At 42.3% G+C, this 14,740-nt stretch overlaps 1 protein-coding gene across 11 annotated transcripts in view; it reads right to left on the bottom strand.

The window, feature by feature from the left end:
- KAT6B (lysine acetyltransferase 6B) overlaps nucleotides 1-3,647 on the bottom strand; it is a 222,859-nt gene extending 219,212 nt beyond the window's left edge. For 3 of the 11 annotated variants that reach the window (XM_056819748.1, XM_056819768.1, XM_056819782.1), the window contains exon 1: nucleotides 2,175-3,647. The gene's annotated coding sequence lies outside the window, so the exon portion shown is untranslated. Of the gene's footprint in view, nucleotides 1-687; nucleotides 827-955; nucleotides 1,081-1,837; nucleotides 1,965-2,174 lie in introns of those variants that run through there. The other 8 variants (XM_056819741.1, XM_056819764.1, XM_056819780.1 and 5 more) reach the window with 3 other exon arrangements.
- Between the last annotated feature and the right edge of the window lie 11,093 nt (nucleotides 3,648-14,740).

Raw genomic sequence — 14,740 nt, 5'->3', positions numbered from 1 at the left:
CCTCAACAGAGTGGTTGTAAGGACCAAAAGAGATCGCATGTGCAAAGGGCTTTGCAAACCTGAATACGCTAAATGAATGCCAGACCTATTATTGTTGTAACTTAATATTGTTATTATTGCCTGCTCCCCACCAGAACCCTCGATGCATCCACCTAATTCGCCTGCACCGGTCCCTCCCACCACTGGTCTTTAAATGCTCGGGGCTGCTTCCTCCCACAGCCCTGGGATTACCTGACTAGTAATGGCCAGGCAGGGTAATAATGAGCATCTCTTTCACATGTCTTCCCTCTACACACACATCCGTGCGCCCCATTCCCAGCCTTCAGCCCTGCCGAAAGTGCCCCAAACAACCCAGCACGCATCTCTTCAAAAAGCCCTCCCAGACCAGTAGCTCCAGCCTCCCGGACTCCAGAACCCCGCCCCCTCACTCTCGCCCCTCCTCTCCAAGGTTCTTGCTCCGCCCCTAAGGTTCACGCCCCGCCCCTGAGGCTCATGCAAGGGGGCGGGGCCTCCCATACACCCGATCCTCCCGCCCCCTACCGTCACGCTCGGGGACAGCCTGACCTCAAGCGGCCCCGCGGTGACCCTCTGGCAGGGGCCTGTGGGAGGGGCGTCGCGCGCCCTCTCCCTCCCCCCCTGAGTCTCCTCCCCCTGGGGGCGCGCAGGAGTGGGGGGCGGGTGACAGACCTGGCCGCCAGCTGCCGCCGCCACCGCCACGCCTGCCGGGGGCGCTGCCCCTGCCTGAGGAAGAAGCCGCGGCTGCTGCCTGGGGGAAGTGCCAATGCCGCCGCCACCGCTGCCGACGCCGCCAGGGGTAGGAGCTAAGCCGCCGCCATTTTGTGTCCCCCTGTTGTTGTCGTTGACATGAATCCGACATGACACTGATTACAGCCCAATGGAGTCTCATTAAACCCGCGCCGCCGCCCCGCCCTATCACTGTACCATTGGACAATACCATTGACTCTCAAGGCCACCCGTTGGCCTATGGGCCTGTCCATCATCCGCCCACTAAACAACCTGCAGCCCATTGGGGCAGGCTCCTGCCGGTCATTTGTTCTCCGCATAGGCACGCCCTTCGACCCATCGTCCCTTCCTTGGGCACCGCCCCCAGGGAGGATCCGCTGCCACCACCAATCAGCAGCATGCTTGGGCCACTCTTGCCCGCACCTATTGGCCGAACCTCTCTCTTGCCCAGCCACTGCACCACCTCCGCCTCCATCTCACCGCCCCTCCAACACTAGAAACAGATTAGGCCATCTCTTAGGAGGAGTGCTTGACCTTATTGGCTGCTGGAGATGTCAATCACCATCACCTCCACCAACACCTCTCCCCTTCCCCCTACACCCCACCCCCTATAGCTCGCCTACAATTCCCCTAGCCCGCAGCTAAAGTTTGTGTGAGAGCTGATCGCTGGCGGCGGCCGCAGGATTTAGGGGTGGGTGCGGGCGGGAGCGCGCGCGGGCGGGCGGGGACGAGAAGTTAAAATTCGAGGTTCTCGGGCGCCAGCTTCTGCGGTGGAGCGCGCGGACGGGCGTGCCTTCCGGAGCGCTCCAACCCGCCCCTTCTACACTCGCCACCCCCCCCTTCAGTCCCCCCTCCGTTCTTGGGCGATCACTCGCCCGCCTCTGGGCTCGCATCCTTTCCCCCCACACCCGCAGAGCTGCTATCCCCGGGCTGGGTGCTAGCGGAGCGATGTCACTATCCTCTTCGCGTCCCCTCCCGAGGGGGCGCGCCCCCCTACCCCTCCGGGCGTGCACCTCCAGCTCGACACTCGCCCGTGTCTGCAAGCACGTGCAATCGCCAACGCGGGCTCTGGCCACCCCAGTCCCCAGCTGACCTCGCCTCCGGCCCCGGCCAATCGTTCGCTGCCCTTTGTTGCTGTAGCGAGGGTCTCCCTGCTTCCTTCCTCAGCCTCCGCCTCGTCCTTTACCAGCCGCCCGGGTCCGCAGCGCTGCACTCCCCCCACCCGGGACCCGCCGCCGCCTCCTCCTCCTCCTTTTCCTCCTCCTCCTTGTCCTCCTCCTCCTCCTGCTCCTCCTGCTCCTCGGCTTCGGGCTGCAGCACTCAGAGCCGGAGGCAGCGCCGCCCAGCCCTTCTCCCCCCGCCCGGCCGGGCTGGGGGCGCAGCCTGGACCCCGCCCGCCCCGCTCCCCATCCCCACCCGCCCCGGGGTACCTGCGGCCGCTCCTCCCCGCCCGGGGGGCTCCGCTCACTCCTGCGCCTCGGGGAGCTGGGCCGGCCTGCGGGGGGAGGGGAAGGAGGGAGGGAAGGAGAGGGAGGGTGACTGGTGCCAGCAGGAGGATGCGGACACCCGGAGCCACCGAGAGAGAGGTGAACGTGCTGGTCGGCCGGGCCAGGGCTGTGACAGACGCCGTCCCCACCCACCCCCAGCGGCCCTCGCGCCCAAAACTTCGGAGGGGGGAGCTACGGGCTTTTGGGGGCGCCGGGGGAGCTGGGGAGCCGGGTTTCCCTTGACAGGCAGAGGAGGGAGCAATGACATGTAGCAACTGCGGAAAGGACGCCCCAACGGCATCTCCGGGGGGTGGGGGGTGGGGGGGTTGAAGGGAGTACAAGATTAATCGGGCTGGAAGTAGACAACCTTCCCCCCTCCTCCAACACACGCCCCCAACCCAGGAACTCTGGCCTGTTATTCTTGGGATTGTTAAAAGGCTGGGGAGCCCCTCTCCCCTTCCCGCCCCACCTCCGCTCCAGATGCTCTGTTTGGAATGAGCTTTACCGAAGGGGCACCGTTGAGGGGGAAAAGGCAGATCTGACTGGGCTTGGGGTGAACTGTGCAGCCGTGGGGCCCCTTTATGCTCCTCTTTCCAATCCGGGACCTGTAAGGAGGCCGGTTGAGAAGTCAAGGTTTGCTATGGTCTTTTCTCACACACTTAAAGCCCCACACATAATGAAGGTGTTCTGTGACAACTAAGAAAAGGTCATTCTCCACTGCACCCACATTACTTCCCTCTCCTTCCTGGCCCGTCTTTACTATTAAGAGGCGCTCCCTCTGGCACGGATTTTACCCAGGTGCTTTTTGGAATGGGACTGTCTCCTGAGAAGGGAAAACACGAAAATCAGAAAGGGTTTTCAAAAAAATGTATTTTACAAAAGTTTGGTCAAGTCCTGGGTAAGCATCATCAGGATGTGATTAGTGAAAAGGGGCGGGGGTGGGGGGAGTAAAGAAAGGTTTTGTAGATGGAATGCCACCTGTTGATTGAAGTGAAGACAGAAGTTGAAGCACGTATGTAATGGTGAATCTCGAGAGGAGTAGATTTGATGGTTTAGATGTTGTGGGAGAGGTGGTGAGGAATATACCGCGTATCTCTAATTACCCTTTCTTAAATTTTCTTGTTCTGAAAAAGATCACAAATTCTGCTATCACTCAGACTTGATTGTTTCGTCATTTCGGGATCAAACTGTCATTAAGTATCCATAGTATTATGGGACTTTATGGGGTGTAATAAGTAACATAGTCTCACCTCTTCAACCATTAAAAGAAAAACAAGAAAAATAAGGTATTATCAAAGGTAGAATACATACTACATACACTACCTTTGAAAAAGTTTTATTTTTTTAAAGGCTATTTTTAAAAAAGCTATTTCTTTCATACTACCAATTAAGATGAGAAAGGTGTTACAAAGGAGAAAAAAATGTAAAAATGAGAATTGAGAGGGTGTGTAGAGAGGAGGAGGAGGTGTAAGAGTTGTAATGCTATATTCAATGTTGTCACAATTTCCATTATAAGGTTCCCCTCCTCCTTTATAGGCTGTACTTATTACTTGGTTACTGGTTTAAAAAAAAAAAACTCTTTAAATTGAAACTTGGCATTCAGGGGCTGTCAGGGAAACAAAACATTGTGGAAAACCTTAACATTCTGCTTGACTACTTTTGAGTTACAGGAATGATTAAAAAGACAAATAGTGGATGTGGTGCCCTCAGATATTTGCCCCCCAACTCCTTTTATTTCATAACTGTAGTATCTTGTTTAAAGTGAAGTATTACAAGCTATTAGTTCATTACTCCAACTAATTCATGTGGGTATTTCAAAGACAGGTTACAAGGTTGTTGGAGGTTTTTTTTTTTCCATAGAGCAAATACTGGAATTTTAATGTTCCTAAAGTCACTAAAATATTTAGAAGCTGACTAAATAGTCAACATTTTATTTTCCTCCTCCCTCTTTCCTGGATTTCTTGGAATTTTTACTACACAAAGTTTTATTTTGTAAATTACCTTTACCCCACCCCAGATTGAATTTTTATTTATCAACAAAAAAGTAATGACAAATCATGTTAAAGAAGCAACCAAAAACAAAACAAATCTAAATTTTGGATGTTTATATCCATTGAATTGTGGGGATCTATGTGCATCTTACACATTATTGCTAAAGAAGAGTTTTCTGCATGGATTCAAGAGCAAATAGATACCTTAGAGAGTATTGACTTAGAAAAACACAGAACTATTAAATAGAAGGAAAAACCACTCTTTAATCAAAGGAAAGGGGTTCAATGTGATAGTAAGCCTCTACACAGAGCTGCACTGCCACATGCTAACACAGAATCTGAGGACAAAACTCTGGTTGCTCCCGATACTGACCCCTGGGAAAACCAACCAAGCTAGATTGGACAATTCCAAGGAACCATTAAAGTTGGGGAGCTTAAATACCTTTCTAGGTGAAACAAGGGGGTGGAGGATGGGAGGGACAGTTGATTGACTTTACAATGATAATGTAGGAAAATGAGGAGTTCCAGACAGGAATAATGTGTGGGGCTGATGACAATGGACACAAAAGGGAAGGACCCAGCCAAGGGTTGGGCCATCTTGGTAACAGACTAGCCTAAAGGGGAGAAACAGGGGGGGGGGGGGGGGATACTTAACATCTGATGGGATTATCTATTCCCAACCCAAACTACTTTAAAGTCTATTGTTAGTCTTAAAACTGGTGAAGTAGGACTTTTCCCTGAAAGAGGAGCTCTCCTGCTACAAGATGAAAATCTCTGGTTTAAATCTTTCTAGGCTACAAGTTTGGGGGCTTCTAGATTCCATAAGAGAAATGGGCCATATTAGCATAAATGTACCATTACTCTTCAGCTAGTCCTGAGGATAGGATGATTCTTTTCATCTGGGTTTATGTTTCCTCTGTTTCAAACAATATTCTTCCAACATGGGTGTAGCAAGGGAAAAAATGCTACTTTGTCATAAACCCAGGATTACTTGCCCTTTAAAAATGGCTCCCCTGATGAGAGGTCCTGGGTTCACTTCCTAGCTGTGTGACCCTGGACAAGTCACTTGACTCCCATTGCCTAACCCTACCACTCTTTTGCCTTAGAACCAATACACAGTATTGATTCCAAGACTGAAGGTAAGGATTAAAAAAAAAATGACTCCCCTGGCTCAGCAGATAAGTAAGATAGGCAGTATGCTCCTACTTCATTTTGTATAACCTCTTACTTATCAGCTGTATCACAGCTCTTTTGCTGAGCTGAACAACATAATTAGGAAGTTAGCATCTGTAACCTCAAAATAGATTGTATTAATTTGAATCTAACTAAATCTAACATGACACTATGCTGAGTACTGTAAACATCAATTTAAAGAACAGCCCTAGCTTCTTATAGTTAGTTTTTGACCACTCAAAACTAAAATATGGTTAAGATCTACAAGACCTCTGAAGTCCTCCATTCTCAAGACCCTTACCTCCCATCAAAAGATTAAGAGCTAGAAGTCTTTTCTGTCTCCCCTTGTACTCTTGGTACAAATTTTATATCTTGAGTTACTCAATGTAAATTTTCTTTTTCCTTCTCTGACATCCTACTCTGATACCTCACTTTGGTATAAAAGTGACCCCTTAGTTAATAAAAGCTTGACCAATATCCAAGTTCTGGTATAACTTACCATCTTGAAAAAGCTTCTTTCTGGTTATAGACTTGATGCTGATTTGTTATTCAAGAGATGAGATCTTTGGGCATAGTTAAAGAAATTTCAGAAGATTGAAGAAGTACAGGGGATAAGGAAGGTTTTGTAAAAGGGAATGGAGGAGTTGCAGGGACAGAGGGAATATGGATTCTGGTGAGGTAAAAGGAGAAAGATATTCCCTGCTGAGAGGCTATCTTTGAAAAATGGGGTTCCCCAGAAATGGACCAACTATGATAGCCTGAGGGGATGTCTTCTCGATTGATGTTGAAGATACCCCAGAGCAGGTAAGCATGATCCTTCCTAAGAGATAAGCCTCCCCCACCCACTGAGGTTGCACAGCAGGGGTCCAATAAGGACCATTTATGGTTGAATGACTGTCTTGAGGTTCACCTCCCTCTATGCCCCCCCTGAAATGAAAAGTCCTCTTATCTGACTGTGGTTTATTTAAATAAAGATGAATTTTAATAACAAGTTTGGATTGGGGAAGAATCAGGGAAGAGGAAATTGGGATTTCCCTAGATTGGATTTGAGTCTCTCAGTTTTTGAGCTGAGACCAGGCCTTGCAGACTGGTGGAGGGTTTCCTTTATTCCTGTCTATGCTAATCTATGCTAGTTTGTCTTAAGTTCAAAGTCTTTAGCAGTAGACAGCAAGAAGAAGACCTTCAGAGCTGGTTGGGCCTGTCTTTTCAGGAATCCAGGTAGAACACACAGTTGGGAAAGATCCATGAATAGTGGTATTTCTATCCAGAGGCAGGGAGAGAGGGCTCCTTCTAATCTTAGGGCCAGGAAAAAGAGCCTTTTGAGAGCAACTGCCACTCTCCAAGTTGCCCCTTCCTCACCAACTGTCTTTGCTATCCATCAATTTCACTCTAACCTTCCAACTGCTATTTGCTCCAACTCAGTGGCAGAAAGTCCAGAGCTTGATTCAGTTTTCCTTTCCACAAACGTTCCCTTTTTTTTTATTGTGACCTTCCCAAGGTCACTTATATTTATTATACTTACCAAGCTACTAAATCTAATTTCTAACTACTCCCCCCAAAATAATAAACTTCCCTCAATTACTCTATCACTATTCCATGCTAACTTTATCTACTCTAAGGAATTCTATGCAGGAAAGTTCAGGTAAGGGTATTTTAGGGTTTTACAATAAATTCAGTACAATAAATATTTGAACAAAACCATTACAAAGAAATTTGAATCTTAGTGCTAATACTACTTACTCTTGCTAAGTTAAACTAATATAAAATTTTTTCCTATTTTATTAATCTATAATTTTTTGCAAACTATTTTATCTATCTATCTATATTTCTATTAAACACAATTTCAGCATCAGCTTTACAATAAACAATTAAAAGTTTACTATCTGCAAATGCAGCTTAAGGCTATTCTAAGTATAACTGTCTATGCTATGCTTAACTTACTCCTAATCTATTCCCTACTTATTATAACTATTCTCTAAGTCCCTAGTCTAATCTATAACCTAATTTTATGTACAACATATATACATACTCGGCTACATATTTACAGACCCTGTCACTGTTACTAACCTAACTATAATATGTATATTATTTATAGGTACAATACATAGTTCTGTGAATTTTAAAAACTACTCCACCCTACTCAGATAGTACTTTAGGGGAAGATAAAGTTGTAAACTCCTGATTGAACAATGAAGGTACTTAACTCATAGTGAAACTAGAACTTTAAGCTAAGTCTATTTTTAGATCTAATACAAAAGTATGTTAAGTATCTATAAAGGTTAAATTAATCACAAAAAGTTCAAGTAACTCACAAAAGGCAAGCTTAACAAAGAAGTGTGAAGTACCTCAGAAGATATAATCTAAACAGAGAAGGTGAAAACTAAAGAGTGGATAGCCCTGGAGAAAATCTAATCAAAGGTGAGAACTAAAGAATGGGCAGTCCTGGAAAAAAGCGTCTACTGTGATTGGTAGATGTGAAAAATTTAGGGGAGGTGGCATAAGAGAAAATTTCTTTAAAAGAAGGCTAGAAAAGTCAGTTCAGACAATTGAGTTCAGTTCAGTTCAGGACTGAAACTCAGCATGGAGGATCTCCCTCAGACAGATTCCTGGAGATGGTCTCCTGGTGAGTGATAAGACTGACTCCTTTTCCCTTGGGCTCAGGGAGGCTACTTTGGCCAAGGCCTTTAACTACTGCCTGGTTCAGTCTGAGCCGGAGCAGTTTAAATTAACTCTTGCTCTCTCTCTCTTTTCCTTAATTCCATCTCTCTATATTAATTAAATCACCATAATTTCCAGCTGACTTGGGTATTTTATTAATTGGGATTTTCCCTGGTGACCAAATTAAATAGATTTTAAGTCACAACACTAAAATTATCCTTTACAGTTTCCTAATCTTGATGTCAGGCAAATAGAAATATCTATTGATCTTTCTATTTGCCTAAGATCTTATAGAACTTACTATAAACATATTTACATTTTTCATAAATACAATTTCTGACACTTGTTTATTTAAACAAGGTCTCTCGATATATGTCAGTTTGTGATTTTGTGTTTTGTGTCTAATAGTGTTGTGTTGAATGAATACTTATCAAGTTTCTTCAGATTTCCACATCTCATGTTGACTGATAGATCTCTTCTTTCTTCCAAGTTATATAGTGTTGCATGCTATTTCCCTAATATGTGAAATTAATTTTGTTTGATGATTTTGCTGCACTCGGTCTTACATATAAGTCCTGTTTTCCATCTGTCCTCTTCTTATATAAACAAATTTACAAAGTTCAAGGGCATAGTGCCTGTCAAAGACAGTATTATTCATACTAGGGCTGCAGTCTATCTGTGGGACTAATACCCAAACCAAGAAAATCAAGGGTTCTTGAAGTACTCATCTGACCCTAGGTGGGGTGTTATATTTGTACCAGAGACCTGATTAGTAAATAGACTACATTGAAGACAATGAAGCAGCCTCCTGAGGAAATGGTGATGGTTTGATCTTTTCACTTTAGATTTATTTACTTTGGTGAATGTTAGGCAAACAACCATCTGATAAGTATTGTAGCATTAACACATCCACAAACAGATTGCCATCTTCCTAAATAGAAGATCTGGTACTAGAGTGGTCAAACTATAGATTATAAGAAGCTAGGGGTGTTCTTTGAATTGATGTTTACAGTACTCAGCACAGTTAGAGCCCACAGAAAGCTATTTAAAGGAATTTTGTCTATATTTCCTATCTCAGTTCCATGTCAAACTTCATCTATTTCACTAAAAGTTATATCTATGATAAGCCTAAGTGACTAGTTAATTTTATTGGATAGTGAGTTACCAAAATGATTAATCATCCTAGACAATTCAAGGGGACAATTCATTCAAGTCAGTTAACTGACTAGTTAATAATAATAGCAGCATTTACATATAGCACTTAAAGGTTTGCAAAATTCTTTATATGTGCTATCTCATTTGATCCTTACACCAACCCTGAGAGATAAGTGCTATTATCTCCATTTTATAGATTAGGAAACTGAGAAAGATTAAATGACTTGCCCAGGGTCACACAGAAATATCTGTGATGAGATTTTAAGTTGTCTCCTTGAACCCAACTCCTGCACTCAATCCACTATACTACCTAGCTGCCTTATCATTCATTCAATATTTTGAATCTGTAACTCTCAGTAAATGAATGTATTAGATACTCACCCTTTTCCAGTATCTAAAGAAAAAAATAATTGGCAGCAGGTGGGTGAAGCTATTCATTTTTTAAAGAAGGGAATGGGAAGATGACATATGTCTGAAAACTAGTTAAGGATTTACTATGGATGGCTCTAGGAAGATTTTTTTTTTTGAGGGTTACAGAAGCCTATCTGGCATATGACAACTCAATCATAGAAACCTATAGACAACTAGTATTTGGTACCAGGGTTAGATTGTCTTTGAGAAAACAGAGCATCTACTTATGATATTGCCAGTTCACTCTTATAGTAGAGGGGGTGAGCTGCCTGTTTTGGGTAGCCTACTTAATAGTACTTCATCACCATTAAATTTTCTTCAATAAAATTCATCCCCCCCCCACATAAACACACAGCCTTGCTTTGAGAAGCAGGGGTCTTCAAACTCTGGCAAATAACATCAAAATTTGGTTTTGATGTGTTTATTTGCTTTTGTGGATTTTTTCTTTTCCTCTTTTAAAAAAAAGTCCTCTTTCAGAGAGGGTGGAGGGAAGAATACAAAGAGAAATCTAGATGATGTTAAAAAGAAAACAAATAAAAATGTTTTTTAAAATTGTTTTCATTATATCTAACTTGATTTCCTCTTGTTTGGTCCTTAGTGGAAATGGAAATATATGTATGCATGTGCACATATCCACAGTGTATATATACACATATATTAAAATATTTCAGAGTTCTGTAAATATATCAAAGTTGATGCTCCCTCCACTAGTAAATATTCATATCCTCCTCCAAGTCTTAGATATTCTGAGTTAGTCACTGCAATACTTATTGGTGCTATGATCTCGTCTATGTGGATGTTCCTTCCACCAATGCATATCCTCCTTATCTTGTCCTTTTTGTGTGTTCTTATATATTCCCCCAACAGCAGTTCTCATAGTGTGGTCCATAGACTCTTCCTCCATCCAAAACCCTTTCAAGAAGTCTTCAAGGTCAAAACAATTTTCATAATAATACTAAGATGTTATTTGTCTATTAAAATTTACCTCTCTTTTCTAGCTACATATTTGTGTGGGGCCAGATTTTTCTTCAGATACTTCAACCAAAACAACATATCACAACAGATTGAATGCAGAAGCATATATGAGAATCCAGCTGTCTTCTATTAAGCCAGACATTAATATTTTGCAAAAATATGCAAAATGCCATTTCTCACTAAAGTTTTTGTTTTAGAAAATATATTCTACATAAAATATGTCATTTATATGCTAACATGTAATCAATTTATTATTGAGGTTTTAAATTAATAAATATTTTAAATTTTTATCCATTTTAATTTCTAATACAGAAAATTTTTATAGACATAATTCATATAAACAAAAGCTGTGAGGAGATCCTGAGATCAAAAAGTTAGAGAACTGCTATTTCACAAGGCTTCTTTCTACCCATCCCACATACTGAGGAACAATTTCTCTGGAAAAATACTACTAAGTAGGAAAGGGAAACCAGAAAGGACAGTAATGGAAAAGAAAAAATTCTAAGGAGGAAGTGTATTTCAAAGAATTTAAATAGGAAGATTTTATAAGTGACAATTTTTGTAAATTGTATTTAGTAAGACATAGAGTTTTAATTTCTTTAAAAAGCATTTAGGGGTAGCTGGGTAGCTCAGTGGATTGAGAACCAGGCCTAGAGATGGGAGGTCCTAGGTTCAAATCTGACCTCAGATACTTCATAGCTATGTGACCCTGGGCAAGTCACTTGACCCCCATTGCCTAGCCCTTAACACTCTTCTGCCTTGGAACCAATACAAAGTATTGATTCCAAGATGGAAGGTAAGGGTTCTTATAAAAAAAATTAATAAAAATAAAAAGCATTTAATCTTTTCACTTCAAAAAATTATATAGGTACTAATGCATCTATTGCTCCTTGGTCTAATATATTGGCAGTCCTTTCCTTTTTCCAGTCTTGCAAATCTTTAGCATATTTGATGCTATTTTGTACTCAAAATTCATCATTGATAATGTTATAGCCTTTGTGCATGTACCATGCATCCTTCCATTACCCTTTGAGTGAACTTGTCATTTTAATTCCTCAGAGACTATAGTAGTCTGTGATTTGCAGCCAACTAAAATTAATGAAAAAATATCAGTGTTAAAAGGATGGGTTTTTGTTTTGTTGTTGTTGTTGTTGTTGTCATTGTTGGCACAATTCAGGATTCTGAAATGACAGAAAGTTTTCCATACTTGGCTTGAAGTCCCACTTCTGCTCCCTCTTGGGCATGCAACCTTGTGCAATTCACAATATAGAAGGGTGTAGTCAACACTCTACAACTACAACTTGTTGAGTAAATGCAGATCTGCATTACTATTAGGAGGTCCATATAGGACCTCCTAATATGAAGGAAATAATAGGTCTGATTCTCCTTCTCCTCAAAAACAGAGGCACTTGGGATTCTTGAAAACAGCACAATTTTCCAAAAGCAATCTGACCTACTCACCTCCTCCAATTCTGATCTCTGCTCATTGACTGTCCAGATGAATTAATGGATCAGCTCTATGGAATCCCTTTCCAAGTGTAAGTCATATTCTGGACAATAGTCATCCTCCTGGTTTGTGCTGTGTAAATAGATGGTCAGACTTTTTTTTCTCCATTCTTACCTTTTGTCTTTTTAATTCTTACCTTATCAATTCTAAGACAGAAGAGTGGCAAGGGCTAGGTAATCAGACTTAAGTGACTTGCCCAGGGTCATGCAGCTAGAAAATGTCTGAGGTCTTATTGGACTGGGGTCCTTCTGACTCCAGGCCCAGCACTTTATCCATTGTGCCACCTTGATACCCCCAGTCAGACTCTTTTAAGGGATTCACCCATTCAACAAACACTTAAACATTTATTAAGAACTTACTATAAGATTACATAACATTCTCATAAGGCTCTAAAATTTGCAAAGTGCCTTATATATATTACCTCGCTTGGTATATACAGTAATCCTGTGGTATAAGTGCCATTATTATATCAATTTTAAAGATGATGAAACTAGTTTGAGAGGATTAAGTGAACTGATCAGTGGAAAGTATGCTTTCCAACCCAAGTTTAAGACTTTATATCTATCCCTATTGAATTTCATTTTATTAGATACAGCACAGTGCTCTAGTGTGATAAGATCCTTTTGAATCTTGCTTCTGGGTTAGATTCTCTATGTTGTTTATCCCACCCAACTCCATGTGATCTGCAACTCTGATGAGCACACCATCAATGCCAATGATGGTGAACCTTAGATATGTAGCCTCTGTGGGCACATGGCTGCCCCACCACCTGAGTTCATTACTAGAAAGATAGAAGGACTCAGGCAGAGCTTCTCCTGTCCCCCTCTCCACCTTGCTTGATGACATTTTTTCATATCATCCACCCCTCCACCCAGTCTACCAATGGGAGTGCACAATGGGTAAGGTGAGTGGCTCACAGTGGGAAGAGCTGGAGGGGAGCAGAGCACTTGGACTACTACTCTCCCCCTTTCTACACTTGCTGAGAACATTGCTCACTTCACTCCTCCCTCTCCCCAGTAGCCCAATGGGAGTGCTTCCTCTCTGCCCTGTGTGGGGTAAGGGAGGGTGTGTCTGACATTCAGTGGGCAGAGGGGCATGGCATGCAGGCTTTTGGGGGGCAAGGGGGCAGGGCATAACACTGAGTATAGGGTGTGGGGTGGGGGCAGGTCTGGCACTCCATCTCTAAAAGGTTCACCTTCACTGATCTGTGCTTTAACTAAAATCATTGATAAAAATATTCAACAGTTCATAACCAAGTACAGATAGATCCTTGATGGACACCAAGGGAGAGCTCCTGCCATATAAATGATGAACCATTCACAACTCTTCTTTAAATCTGGCTATCCAACCACTTCTGAATCTATATGATTAGGTTTTTATCTGATTTCACAATTTTCCATTTTTTCCACAAAAATAGTATGATATATCTCATCCAAAGCTTTGCTGAAATCAAGGGAATATATATCCACAGCATTCTTCTTATGTAGTAGTTTAGTAATCTGGCCATAAAATGAAACAAGGTTAATCTGGCATGATTTGAAGCCATGTTGGCTCTTGAATCACCAGTTTCTTTTTGAGACATTTGCTAACTACCTTTTTAGTGACTAAGAATTTCCCCAGGAATCTAAGTCAAAGTCAACTATCACTAATAGTGGCTCTGCAATCATCTGTTATTTCTTTCAGCACTGGAGTATGCAGTTCATCTGAGTCAGGTGCCCTAAATTCATCAAAAGCAACTAAGTACTCTTTAATCTCCTTTACTTATCTTAGATATCAACCCTCGTTAGTCATTTTGTTCAGCGACTTCTGTTTTGCAGAGAGTGACATTTAATGAGCATAGTCTCTCTTCTTTATGCCACTGATATCAATTATCAGAGGATCCTCAAAGTTATCAATATTTTTTGCATCTATCAAGAAATTTAGTATGATCTTAACATAAAATAGAAGATATTTTGGAGAGAAGTTTGCCTTTTGTTTTATCAAACGGTAGAAAATTAATTTTTTTCAAAAATTCACTGCAGAACTGTCTGTATGAGATCACTTTCATTATCTTCTTCCCCCCCCCCCCCCCAGTATCTAGAACAGTGCATAGCACAGAGTCAACAACAAATATGACAAAATTATTCTTTCGGTCCATTAGCTAATTGTATGATTATAATGATATGGTCCATCATAAAATGTTATTTGCAAAAAGCTTGGTTACTTAAAAAAAGGCTTGGATATTTTCTTCTCATATGAGAATGTCATCAATTTTGCATTTCTCTTTTGTCATGATAGAAAGGAGACCATTCACAACTCCTCTTTGAATCTAGCTATCCAACCAGTTCTAAATCCATCTGATTAATGTCCAGTCATAATTTATCTAATGTTTGGCATTCAGAGTCCTTCATAACCTATGCCCTACCACCTTTCCAGTCTTCTTACACCTTACACTCCCATACATACTTTTCTATTAAGCAAAATTGGCCTTTTTGCTATTCCTCAAACAAGACACTCCATCTCCAGATGCGGAACATTTTTATTGGCTGTTCCCCCAACCCTAGAATTCTCTTCCTCTTCATCTCTACCTCCTTTCCTACAAGTCCCAGCTGAAATCCCATCTTATGTAGGAAGCCTTTCCCAAATCCTAATTCTAGAGC

Source organism: Monodelphis domestica, chromosome 1, assembly GCF_027887165.1.
Source record: "Monodelphis domestica isolate mMonDom1 chromosome 1, mMonDom1.pri, whole genome shotgun sequence".
NCBI lineage: Eukaryota > Metazoa > Chordata > Mammalia > Didelphimorphia > Didelphidae > Monodelphis > Monodelphis domestica.
This window is presented reverse-complemented; position numbering and strand designations above follow the sequence as displayed.